The sequence below is a fragment of the Malaclemys terrapin genome, chromosome 14 (assembly GCF_027887155.1).
Source record: "Malaclemys terrapin pileata isolate rMalTer1 chromosome 14, rMalTer1.hap1, whole genome shotgun sequence".
NCBI lineage: Eukaryota > Metazoa > Chordata > Testudines > Emydidae > Malaclemys > Malaclemys terrapin.
Genome location: NC_071518.1, coordinates 37,737,134 through 37,751,376, shown reverse-complemented (window position 1 = coordinate 37,751,376; position 14,243 = coordinate 37,737,134).

The window sequence follows — 14,243 nt, the reverse complement described above, 5'->3', positions numbered from 1 at the left end:
AGATCCCAAAGTGCTAAACGAATCCTGTACCACTGGGACCATCACATCATGTCCCACCTGGCTCCACCTCCCCAAGTCTCTGAGGGAGGAAATCTCCACAAGGACCCCCCTTGCAGAGCCCCTCCCTGATCTTTCCATTGCTCTCTGTTTTCATCCCACCCCAAGTGCTGAAACATGGGACCTGTCACCCTCCCCGAATCCTCGCAGATCCATCAATGCAGAGGCTCTGAGCCTCCCCTGCTGTTCCAGCCTCCATTGCCCCTCCCCTCCCAAACACACTCTGCCCCCTGGCAGTATGGTTCCATTGGAGTCCCACTACCAGAGATTCCCTGGACTGTGGCTGCCCCAGGACCTCCCTCAAAACTGGGGTCCCACCACTAAAGGAGGCTCTGTGGAAGAGACAATAAGGTCCCAGATAGTGTGGCCATTTTTGGGGAAATCTGTGTGTGGCTAGAGCTGGGAAGATGGCAATATCTCAGCCCTGCCCCAACTAATCTCCAGCCCTTTCTCCAACAAAGTATCTTCTGTAAGGGTTTTTTTTTTTTGTGGGGGAATGGTGCTGGAACACACCTTATGTCTCCCCCACATTGGAATGGGGGGGTTGGATATGAAAGGTCCCTAATGCACATAGGTTGGGGAGATGATCCCACCCTTGCAGTGGAAAGCAGCAGGCAGATTCACAGCGAGTGTACAACAGGGGTAGAGGCAACTGTGAAGGCCAGATTGTCAGTGAGCAGAGACTCCAGGTTCACTTGCAAATACCCAGGTGTGGCTTCTCAGAATGAACACTGGCATGTGTTTAATAATCCTGTAAGTGGAGTTTAATGGAGATCTCTGGGTACTATTTCCTTTAGGGTCACATTTGCTCATGTTTTTGATACTTCCAGAAGCTCCCATATTAAATGTTTTCCTTTAACTTATCAGCATTGTCCAAAACCTCTGATTCGATCAGCGCCTTTGTAACACCCCAGGTGGGATAGCTGCAGATCTGATGTAGCTGCCCGAGCTGAGGGGTCAGGTTCATTAACTTGGAGGCAATAGCAACCTCATAAACCTCTTTCTGTGGCCCACCCACTAGAAGGGGACAAAGACACACTTTATACCCGAATTCCACTTTGTGAGTGCAATTGCAGTATGTACGCACACAACTGCAGGTGTATGGATATGTGTGGACCTTGGATCTCTTTGTTTCAGACTATGGAGCTGATGTTTATTATGATACCGTTGCATCCAGTAGTAAAATGAAGGTAAAATGTCAAAGCCCAGTTCTGCAAACAGTTCCTCTTGTGTGTATGTCTACTCCCAGGAGTTTATGCATAAGAATAACTGTGTGCAGGAATAGGCTCTAAGGCCCAGATCCTCAAACACATTTAGGTGCCTAGCTCCCAATGATTTAGGCACCTAACTACCTTTGAAGATCTGGGCCTGTGTCTCACCACTGTGATGTCACTGAATCAGATTCAAACTTGGGGTAAGCAGGTGCAAGGCCTTTCGCTGCCGTTATGTTGAGTAGGAGGGCAGTGGCAGCACCAACAATGTGTTTGCAAAGTCCGTGTAAATAGACATCTCTGCCCTCCGCATGTAGCACAGTGACAAATTCATCCAACCCTACTGGAGTTGGGATACGTGATGTTAACCTATTTATATAACTACTGTGGGATCAGGACAGTGGCAACAGTCTCCCTATTTCTGGTCTGTTGCTAAAACTTGATTTATTGTGTCACAATTATGATCACATCATGTTTGCAGAGGAACCGAGCAAGGATACAGCATATTCACAGAATGGCCGGAATATGTCAAAACCCATGTACAAAACAGATCTTAGGAATAATCAGATCGGATCCTTCAGCAAACAAACAAGCTCTGTGGCCTCATTACTATTCCAGCAAGATGGCCACCTACTTGTGGTCTTATATCACTTATAGAGACTGGCTATGAATGTAACAAAGCTTTCTAAGCTATGCTTTTTATAAAAAGGTTACGGGAGTGTGTGTGTGTGTGTCTATAGACATACAAAACAATTCATTTAAAAGTACATTAAGGTTGCAAAAATCAAACACTCAAAAATTAGGAAATGCCACAATTAAGCTGCCTGTGCAACCTTCATTTGTCCCTCTTGTCTTTAATTAATGATCAGATATTATTTTTTCAACAGGAACCCTACCTCATTCAGTGCACAGGATGGGCAGTGCTCAATTATTGAGCAGCTATTCTGTATTTTGTTTTATCCTCGTTGTTCAATGTGTGACCCTATGCCTTATTTACTGCACACCATTCAAACTATGCAGACAGAATTATTCTTTTCCTCATGGTCTTTTCTATCGTGTGCATTGCTATAGTATTGGAGTATTCCAGAATATTAATGAATTTATCGTCACAGAACCCCTATGAGGTGAGAGGGTGGTGTTAATCCCATTGTACAGATGATGAACTGACACACACAGAGATTAAGGTCAAACGTATCCATTGATTTTGGGTGCCCAGTTTGAGCCACCTAGGACTTGATTTTTCAGATTACTTCACATTATATAGCACTTACACGTTCCAAGTGCAGCTCCCATTGATTTTCAGTCACAACTGTGACTTCTCAGCACTTTGGCAAATCAGACCTCAGAGTCTCGAGCTGGGTATCCAGAAAATGTGGAACACCCAATTAGCGACCATTAGTGAAAAGTCTGGTTTAAGTGACTTGCCCAGCACCACACAGGAACTCTGTGGCAGAGGCAGGGATAGACTCCAGGGCAGTGTTCAACTGCCTTAACCTGATACCATCCTTTCTCTTCCTGCAATCCCCTGCCTCATTTACCACACACCTCCCAACTTCTGTACCAAATAAGGCAGGGGTTCTACAGACAACAGCCTCCTTCACTGCACAACCCTGATTCATCCCCAAGGCAAGCCCATCCTGTGCATTGAATCAGGCACGGGTCCTGTGGAAAAATAGTATGTGATCATGTAATTAAAGATTGTCTCCTAGTGCGTATGCCCAGGGAGCTGAAACAAGGTTGGCATTTCCTAACCTTTAGGTAATTTTGGCATTTCCTAACCTTTGGGTGCTTTGTAACCTTAATGTTCTGAAGGGGATGCTAGCGTGTTTAAAATAAAAGTTCATCCAAACTTTTTAAATGGCAAAAAATGTATTTTTTTCCCTAGCCTTGTTCTCAGAAGGGGCTGAACCATTTTGGCTGGAACTTATCAAAAACAATCAGTCTGAGACGGAACCCAGTATGTAAAATTTTAGCCCAAAAGCTTAAAGTTTGGCAAAGTTATAAGCAGCTCAAAACAAGGTCTTATAATGGGAAGTGCCAGGCAACCTTAATAACTAATATATATATTGACCTGTACCATTAGCTAACTAAAAATTACTTCAGGATTCTTCTTGAGGTTACCATGTGCAATATGGGCCTCCAAATGATCAAGAACTAGAATAGACAGTAAGTCAATTCTTAGAGGTTAAAGTATCCACCTTTCAGGGGGAACAAACTGGGGGTGTTGGGAGGTGATGATCAAACATCAAGCTAAGCAAAGGGTCCAGTTTGGTTCTCAATAAAAAAGTAACAGAGCATGTTCAAAGGAGAAAGTCAGATTGGTACTGAAGGAAGATTTGGCAAGGAGTCTTATCCAGGAATTTATGTTAGTGTATTCAACGGAGCTATGCTGATTTTAGGGTGACCAGACAGCAAATGTGAAAAATCGGGACCGGGGGTGGGGGGTCATAGGAGCCTATATAAGAAAAAGACCCAAAAATGGGAACTGTCCCTATAAAATTGGGACATCTGGTCACCCTAGCTGATTTACACCAGATGAGGAGCTGGCCCTATATTTCTGTGAGTCCCTCAAAATCCCTTGGGATTGTACTAATAGGTACAAGTACATACTTCCAAATAGGAGAGTAGCCAAAAGATGGACAGTTTTAGCCTCATTTTTAAATAAGGTTTGTAATTTCATGCCTAACATGTTTGCTTAGTTACTCAGTTTGCACATACAGGTCAGGTGGTTGTGCACGCAAGTTACCATAATTAGTCATTTGTATGTACACTTGCCCGACCTGCACGTGCAGCCATAGCAGCTAGACACACTTACCTGCATAATTTGTTTACATTCATGGGGTGATGTGAGTTATCTCTAATGTTAACTTGATGGTGCTGCAACATACAACTGTGTCAGTCTGCTAATATGACTGTTTGGAATATTATCGGCATGCTCTGGTGTTGGTCAGAAGCAGAAATGTAACTGAATTTGGGGAAGTCGGGGCCAGACCTGGATCCAAACCTTCTCAAGGACTGAGGGTGTTTGGAGCTGGATTTTGATTTGGGTTCATCACTAGCTAGAATTGTCTGTGTCATATGCACTGTTCAACTACATGATATTGTTGCTTTAGCCCCTGGAGTAGGGATGGCTCAGTGGTTTGAGCATTGGCTTACTAAACCAAGGGTTGTGAGTTCAATCCTTGAGGGGGCCATTTAGGGATATGGAGCAAAAATCTAGGGAGTGGTCCTGCTTTGAGCAGGGGGTTGGACTAGATGACCTCCTGAGGTCCCTTCCAACCCTGATATTCTGTGATCTATACTAAGAGCAGAACTTCAGACATGCCAGTATCACAGAGCTACTTTATACCATATGGTAGTATGAATCAACCCTTTTCATACACTATCATGAAATCTAATTGACCCTGGTAGGAATCACTGATTCCCTTTCTCTAATCAAAAGCAAAGATAATGCATTTCTGTATCCCTCAGATTCTTATTCCACCATACACAGCACCTAATCATCTTATCCTGAATTTCCAAGGACAACTTTTCTTTTCCTTTGCGAAGGCCTCTTGAAGTGGTAGATAGCTCTGACATTTCCCTTCAGTGCTGTGTCCCACATCGGGGCGAGGTAGGCCCTGACGTCTGTTATTATAAAGTCTCATTTGGTTCTCTAGTCAATTTCATGAAGCGGAAGCTTTACAGGATTTTGCCATCCGGTGCATGGTAGATTCCATCTGTCTCTTTTATTTTTTTGAAATATTTCCGACGCTGCCTCGGCTCTCATCCCAGAAGACTCTATGGGCCTGATTCTGATCTCACATCACACTATCCAACTCATCTGACTGCACTAGAGTTCTGCCGGACTTACACCCGTGTGAGAAGAGAATCAGGCCCACTGTGTGCTTTTCCATGCTATTTTCTCTGTAAGGGAATGCACTCCAGGACTTGATGTACTGTATGGGCCAGAGCCTCGGCTTCACTATGGCTGCTTTTTGGCCCTCCAGCAGTGCAAAGCAGCTCTAAATCCTTGGGTAGCATAAAGCCATTGTAAAGGCTCCTACACCACCCTCCTTGTGACTCCCAATCTATGGGATGTCTCCAGGGAAAGAGGGTGGGGCTAGAGAGCCTTTATGAGCTGATTGCTGGAAAGGCCCTGTGGGTGCGATGGGTAGCCAGCATTAAATAGAGCAGCCCCGTGGCTGCTCTAATTTCCATCAGGGTCTGAATTGGTGCTTGGACAGCCCCAGGATTGGCAGGCAGTAAAGTTGATTTAAAGCTACTATTGCACCTTTCCTTCTGGAGGTGCACAAAGCTTTAAATCTGACCAGTGGGCCACCATTGATGGGCATGGTGTAAAACACCAAACTGAAGAGAAATAGAATTGATTCCTCTGCATCAGCATGGGTCAAATGCAATGCTGGTATAAGCGGGCACAGCTCTGTGGAGCTCAATGGAGTTGTGTCCCTTTATGCAGGGCTGAGTGCGTCCCAGGTGTTCAGTGACAGAGCAGCAGTAATAGTAAACAGATGAGTCTAAGTTTGCATCAGGGCTATTCAGGAACAAAAGCACCGTAATACTAGGTAACTAACAATACCGTAACACTGCTCCAAAATCCCCCCCAGTAAAAGAACAGTGTGTTAGTTGGGAACCAGGGGCTGATGGGTTAAAAAAAGACCATCGCTGTGCTGTGACTGATACTGATTCCTTTCCCCAGCTCCTCTCTGAAGCTAGAGATGGACACTTACTCTTGCATCTGTTCTCTGGCTGACTCTCCTTTCTCAGCAGATCCCACACCATTGGCAGTTCCTGGCACAAGCAGGCTCAATTCCATTGGCCTCAATGGAGTTGTGTGCCAGCAGTGAGTTTGACCCTCTACATGATAACGGCCTTACACACCACAGCACACAGCCGGAGGTTCACTCTCTCTCTCCCAGCCATTAGGTAACGGGTCCCAAATGGCACCTGCACTGGCTTTGCCATTGTTTCACTGGTTTGGTTGGTCTTTGGGGGCTGGTTGAAGCAAAGCACGAGGGAGTTCTGTTTTCTTCAGCCGATGAAAATAGAGCCGCAGTTTCTCAGTAGAGAACGAAGGGCGCCATCCTTTGGTGCTTGTAAAGCTCCTAAACGTAATCTCCAGGCCCAGCCAAAGGCAAAGAGGACAGAAGTTCCCACGGAAAGCATCAGCGTGGTGGAGTTTGTACCAATTAGCATTTGCGAATACTGAAAAACAGATGCACCAGGGAAGCACAGAAATGCCCAAACAAGCTGACTCTCTCCCCATATGTCTTCTTTCCCCATTTGCCAGCTCCTCCTCCCTGTATCTCCTTTATTTTCTGTTCTGTTTCTTTTCATTTCCCTTTGTCCAGTCCATATTATCCCCTCTTGTGATGAAGCCCAAAGGCAGGATTGTACATAGATCCCAGGACACTGCAGGAAGTTCCCTAGTAGGGTTACTAATCCTCCAGGATTGTCCTGGAATCTCCAGGAACTAAAGATCAATCTTTAAAGATTAAGTCATGTGATGAAACCTCTGGGAATACATCCAAGCAAGCCTACTAGACGGAGTTCCTGATGGACATGCCCCTTCCAGGGGAAAGAAAGATGGGTTTGCTCCAGTCCCACTGATGGGCTGCCTGCCCCTCTGTTCTGCAGTCAGGAACCCAGCGGTCCCTCACAGCTCCCAGAGAAGCAGTGTTGCTGTTGGCCACACATGCAGTGTATTCGCCCTTCCCTGGGAAAGGACAGCACAGAGCCGGAGCTAATGCTGCTTCTAGTGGCCATAACCCCTCCTGCTTTCACTCACCTGGGTTAATCTAAAGGGAGCCCTCCACATAAACTGTCTGCAGTGCGCCACATCTTCACCCTCCAACATACCCCTCCTCAGAGCCCTGTTGCCTAAGGTATGTCTACACTGCGGGGGGAGCCAGCATCCCAGGCCAGGGAGACAGACCCCCGCTAGCCAGGCTTGAGTAGAGTGCTCAAAATAGCCGTGTGGACATTGCATGTCAGGCTGCAGCTCCACTCAGCCCCCAGGGCTGCCACATCCACACGGCTATCTTTAGCACACTCGCTCAACCTCTGCCAGCGGGAGTCCCTCTCCTGGGTCTGGGAGGCTGGTTCCCAGCTGCAGTGTAGACACACCCTAAGGGACCTTCCTGGGGAGGAGGGAACAAGCAGCACTGCCTGTACTCCCCTCTCCTTCTATTCACTGCTTCTGGGGCATTTCTGCCCCATTCCTTTGATTTTTACTGTCTCTCCTCCTCCGTGTCTAGCAGCTGAGAGGGGCTCCAGGGCCTAAATCCAGATGACAGAGCCTGTCACTGAAAGCCAGCTCCCAGCCCTGACACCGCTTCCTTCCATCAGAAGAATTCTAGGAAAGGGCTTCCTCATGCGGTCTGAGATGAGAATCATGATGTCTTAGCGGGGAAGCTTCCGGCAAACAGTGGCTGTATTTAGAAGGGCTGGTTTTAAGTGTCTGCAAATTAGCCTCATCAATGGATAAAACTTCAGCTCAGTCAGTCTCTCTCCACACCCAGCTGCTGGAGGCTGGAAAAGCTGCCAAATAACCAACAGTTTAACCTTTCAGAAGCTCTTGATATCGCTCGCATGTTCGTCCCCCCATCCCCAAAGAGTGAGGGTCGGGGGGAAGGCTGAATTTAACAACTCCCTGGCATGAGTCACCAAGAATGGGGGAAACAAACGGGCGCATGAAAGTCAGAGAGCCAAGTGCTGACAGCTTGGCTCAGGCAAAACTCCTGATGATGGGGGATGGGACCCTTAGCACTTTTCCCTCTCACTGACTTCGGTGGGAGCATTGCCTAAGTGAGGGCAAGGGCTTTGTCACACAATGATTAGCACTAGTCATCTGCAAAGCAATGTTCAAAGAACTGCCCAGATTTTTATTTCTTATCCACCTCCTATGCCCCGCTAAAGATCTTAGTGACCAATGGAGAATTCTCTTCTAGGGTGGGGGAGCTCTCAGCATAAAGCCACTCCTGCACCAGCTCCCCCCACCCTAACAGAGGGGGCACATGGAGATCAAAGGGATACAGAGAAACCAGAAACCCCAGATGGAGCAGCTATGGAAGTGAAGCCCTTGGAGAGCAAATGGCTATGGATGGGAAAGGAGGAGAAGGCAATCCAAATTTGTCAAAGAAATAAAAATCAAGGGGAACATCCACAGTCAGGCTTAGTTTAGAGAGAAGAAGAATGGTAAGGGGACAAGGTAAAGTAGACAAACCAATGAATGGTGGATCTAGACAAAGAAATACTTTTCACCTTAGGCCTGGGCTACACTAGCCGGGGGGTTCAAACTAAGATACACAACTTCAGCTACATAGCGTAGCTGAAGTCGAAGTATCTTAGTTTGACTTAGCTGGACATCCTGATGGCGGCGAGTTGACTGCCGCGGCTCCCCCGTTGACTCCAGTTACTCCTCCTGCCGACGTGGAGTACGGGCGTCGATTCGGGGATCGAATTATCGCGTCCAGATGAGACGCAATAAATCGATCCGCGATACATCGAACACTACCTGCCGGAGTATAGACATACCCTTATTTAGCCAGCAGAACTCACCACCACAGGACATCATAGAAATCAAGAGTTTAAGAATATTCAAAAAAGAGGAACCATTTGTATGGATAAGAGAACATGCATAGATATGTTAGGATAATTTTTAAAAGTAGTATAAACTGTCATGCAGCAGGGCAAAAGCCAAACATTAACTGAGGAGAGTTAGGGAGAATTTTCCCTTATGAGCAGATTGTTCCATAGTTGTCCACTATGTGGTTCTTGTCCCCTTCCTCAGGAGCAGCTGGTACTAGCCAATATAAGAGACAGGGTATTCAGCTAGAGGTTTCACTGGCCAGCTCTGGTGTGGCCCTTCCTGCAGACTGATAAGCTGACCAGAGAGCAAGTGTGCAAAATCGGGACGGGGGTGGTGGGTAATAGGAGCCTATATAAGAAAAAGCCTATAAAAGAAAAAATATCGGGACTGTCCCTATAAAATCGGGACATCTGGTCACCCGACAGACCGAAATGGCGTTAATCAATATGTTATCTGATGTTGTATATAACAAGAGCTCCCAGGCCAAACGAGAAATAACTAGAGTTGAATGAAAATTTTCCGTTGAAACCTTTTTTCTTTTTAATTGCCTTTTTTTCTAAATGAAATTTTCACAGGAAAAAAAAGATTGTTGTGTTAGAAAGTTCCTGGTTTTCAATGTAAAACTGAAAACTTTTTTTTTCCCCAAAATTTAATTTTTTTTCCACAAATGGAAAACCCATTAAAAAAAATTCTTTCAAAAACGCTCACAGAAAACACCATTTTCTGAGCAGCTCTAGAAATAGCCCAGTAATGGTGGCAACTTATAACTCTTGGGTCAAGATAAGGAGAATAAAAAAAGAGCGAGAATGCAAAGCCGATTTGCTCTAGGCACTAGAATAATGGGTCTACCCATTTCTAAACCAAGAGTGCCTGGTATAGGCTCCCTGGAGTGAATGACTCAAGGTCTTACATAAAACAAATGCTTCTTTCACACAAAGTTCACTGACTCATTCGAAGGTCTAAGGAATTGGATTAAGCATAAAGCAGCATTTTACGTATATGTTCCAGGGAGAAGTGGAATGTGTTGCACTGGAGACCAAGGAAAACAAGTCATAGAAACTCATGACTTTGAGAAAACTACATCAGTTAAGGGAGAGGCCTCTTACTTTCACAAGATACTTAGGCAAAAGTTAGACCTTACCAAGAAGAGCCTCCACAGGTCAGATTGTGGAGCCCTTGTTGACTCTGGTGGGCACTTACTCTTTCAAACAGTTCCAGTGAAGTCCTTGGGACTGTGTGAGTAATTACTCACCAGTGGGAGTAAGAGGTTCTCAGTCTGACCCAGGGTTATCGGAAAGCCTGTGTGGTGCTTATCCCTGGCGCTATGTAGCTATCTGTATCCATTTTAGGACCAGATTCTGGCCCCTTTACTCCTTTTGAGTCGTACTTTGCTCCACAAGTAGTAGGACTGCTCGTGTGGGTAAGGGTGTTAGAATCTAGCCCTTATGTAGCTGCAGTTGTGTTTACTCCACAGAATTTGAGCCCAGTCCTGCTCCCAGTGAAATCACTTAGGCACAGGAACACATTGGTAGAGCTAATGTAAATAGGCCTTCGGGAGTCTAAAGCTCTGTCTATTCTGGAGTATTTTGCACCAGTGTAGCTATACCCCAGCCAACCCTCCCCGGGCTGGGGCACTGCACTGGGGAAAGACAGGGAATGCACCAGTGCAATTTATCTCAGTGAATCACTGGGGTAAATCGCACCAACACAAGCACTGTTTTCACCAGTGCATTGTGTCTACATTAGGGGTTTGCCTCAAAGTAGCTACATCTATGGAGCAGTACCTATGCAAATTTCCATAGGCTAGACCAGCCCTATTAACTAGTATAAAGGAATCGTAAAACTAACGAAAGGGGGTCTAATTTGCACCACTCTGCATTGTCCCGGTGCGTTTTGCCCTGCGTACTCCCAGCTACCATAGTGGGATGGTACCACCACTATAGTTAAGGTTGAGACTGGCTTACTGTTTAACGGCTGGTTGTTCCTAGTGCTGTAAAATCTACATGCTTACTGAGATTGTCTTGACATTTATTGTGCCTCAGGGGGATCTAAGGTAGGGTCAGTGCTCTGTATCTGAGGGTATTTGGCAAGGAGTTGCTAAAATATAGCCTCCGCCCAAAAATTCAAGGGTCTTTTACTGCACTTTTACGTTTTTCTGCACACAAATGGGGCTCAAATTGTCATTCTGATCCCCCTCCCCTCCACACACACTCACAACTGATATCAGAGGAGTGAAGTTCTGGAACAATCTTCCAAGGGGAATAGTGGAGGCAAAAGACATATCTGGCTTCAAGACTAAGCTTGATAAATTTATGGAGGGGATGGTATGATGGGATAGCCTAATTTTGGCAATTAATTGATCTTTGACTATTAGCGGTAAATATGCCTAGTGGCCTGTGATGGGATGTTAGATGGGATGGGATCTGAGTCACTACAGAGAATTCTTTCCTGGGTGTCTGGCTGGTGAGTCTTGCTCACATGCTCAGGGTTTAGCTGATTGCCATATTTGGGATCGGGAAGGAATTTTCCCCCATGGCAGATTGGCAGAGGCCCTGGGGGTTTTCGCCTTCCTCTGCAGCGTGGGGTACGGGTCACTTGCTGGAGGATTCTCTGCACCTTGAAGTCTTTAAACTATGATTTGAAGACTTCAGTGGCTCAGACATAGGTTAGGGGTTTGTTACAAGAGTGGGTGGGTGAGATTCTGTGGCCTGCGTTGTGCTGGAGGTTGGACAAGATGATCATAATGGTCCCTTCTGACTTTAAAGTCTGTATCACCCACTTGGGATTGATCTCAGATAGCAGACCTCAAGGCAGGGCCAGCTCTAGGCACCAGCAAAACAAGCTGGTGCTTGGGGCGGCACATTTTTAGGGGCAGCATTCTGGCACGGGCCATGCCGCACCTAAAAATGTGCCCGGCCGCCCTAACTCACCTCTGCTGCTGCCGCTCGCACGCCGCTGCTCGCCCTCCCTCCCAGGCTCTCAAACCCGGGAGGGGGAGATCCCGAGTGGCCGCGGCGTGCAAAACAGCTGATTCGTGCGCCGCGGCCGCTCGGGATCTCCCCCTCCCTCCCAGGTTTGAGAGCCTGGGAGGGAGGGGGAGACCCCGAGTGGCCGCGGCGCACGCGCTGCTTCTCCCTCTCCCTCCCTCCCTCCTAGGCTTGAGAGCCTGGGGGGAGGAGGCAGGGCTGGGGATTTGGGGAAGGGGCGGAGTTGAGGCGGGGCCGGGGTAAGAAAAAAACGGGGTGGGGGGGGCAGCCAAAATTGTTTTTGCTTGGGGGGGCAAAAATCCTAGAGCCGGCCCTGCCTCAAGGGTGTATTTCCTAGTTTTCAGAGGTTTAAGTGTAGGTGCATTAGATGTTCTGGAAGGATATGGCGCTGCAGGTCAATCTTAACTCCGCGTTTGATTTACTACAAAGAGGGACTTGGGAGCGGTAGCCACAAGTTAAGGTAGTAGTTACTGATATTGTGTTGTGTATGTTCCAGAGAGAATATTTACTGCTATGTATTAATTAACCAACTTCACTTCCTCTTCTCTGAGAGGCATCATAGGGGAATCAGTGAATCATAATTTTTTGGCTTAAAATACCAACAGAACCCTACTTATTACCTGGATTCCCTGTAATAATGGCAGTAATCTAGGAGGAAAGGGGTGCCCTTCTAAACTGCTATAGAAAGGATTCAAAGGAGACCAGGCCAGGCTAGGTTTAAAATGGTTCCCTTTATTTTGAGCTCCGTTGTGTCTTTTAGCCACCACTGCATGTTAGGGATGGTGTGAGAGGTGCCATGGTGTTTAGCTTGAAATGGTGGTGGGGTATGTAGGAGGTGATGGTGTAGAAGCAGCAGTAAGGTTGGATGGAGATGGAGGAGTAGGTGACAGAGGATGTGTGATGGAGACTTTGTGGGGACTGAAGAACTAGGAAGGAGTTCTTAGGCTCTGAGATGTGGGATGGGACCTGGTTGGATGGGGAGTTGCAGGTCTCTGGGACCTTTGGCTTGTAGGGGGTTCTAGGGACATGTTGGATTTCAGAGTTATGGAGCTGGAATGGAGTGGAGGCTCAGTAAGGCTCAGAGTCTGGGGCAATAGAATAGGGGATTATAGGACTAGAGGGATTAGGAAGGGAGGTGAGGGGTTATAGGGCTTTAGTGTTTGAAAGCTAGTAGTGGAGACTGGGGGTTGTAGATCTTTGGGTAATCATAGGACAGTGAAGATTGTGGATTATAGGGCTCTATGCATAGCAGGGATGTGGGAGATTTATAGGGTTTTGAGATAAAAGGGATTATACCACTTGGGTTTGGAGAAGGGTTACAGGTCTCTAGGAGTAGGAGGGGAGGTTGGGGGTCGAAGGGATTATAGGGCTTTAGGGATAGGTGGGGAAACTGGGGTTCATGGGGATTTAGGGGCTTCATTTAGGATTTAGGGGCATGGTTATAGGGCTCTAGGGGTAGGTGGGGTTAGAGAACTCTAGGGGTGGGTGGGGCTCTAGGGGTAGGTGGGGTTAGAGGGCTCTAGGAGTGGGTGGGGGTCATAGGGTGGGGTTAGAGGGCTCTAGGGGTGGGTGGGGCTCTAGGGGTAGGCGGGGCTCTAGGGCTAGGTGGGGGTTGTAGGGTGGGGTTAGAGAGCTCAAGGTGTGGGCAGGGTTATAGGGCTCTAGGGGTAGGTGGGGGTCGTGGGGTGGGGTTAGAGAGCTCTAGAGGTGGGTGGGGCTCTAGGGGTAGGTGGGGGTCGTGGGGCGGAGTTAGAGAGCTCTAGAGGTGGGTGGGGCGCTAGGGGTGGGCGGAGTTAGAGGCTCTAGGGATGGGCGGAGTTAGAGGCTCTAGGGGTGGGCGGGGCGCTAGGGGTGGGCGGAGTTAGAGGCTCTAGGGATGGGCGGAGTTAGAGGCTCTAGGGGTGGGCGGGGCTCTAGGGTAGGTGGGGCCGTGGAGCGGAGTTAGAGGGCTCTAGAGGTGGGCGGGGCGCTAGGGGTGGGCGGAGTTAGAGGCTCTAGGGGTGGGCGGAGTTAGAGGCTCTAGGGTAGGTGGGGCTCATGGGAGTAATAGGGCGCGAGCGGCTGCGGTGAGTCCCCCCGGCCGCAGGGGTCGCTGTGCCCCGCCCGCGCGCCCAGCCGGTCTCCGCCGCGGACTCTCTTGCTGGCTGGGCCGCGGCCGCCGGATCAGCCCCTTTTCCGGGTTCGCTGCGCTGCGCTCGGGGCCGGCTCAGGCTGCCGCCGCCGCTGGGGATCGGGCCTCGGGCAGAGACCGCGCGGGACCCGGAGCCCGGCCCGCAGCCCCGCCCCCTCCCCTCCCCCCCGCCGGGCCGGGACCGGCCCCGGCCCCCCCCGCCCCGCTCCCCCCTGGGCCGGCCTGGCTCTGCTGCCCCCCGCCGCCGCCCTCCTGCGCTCCGTGCC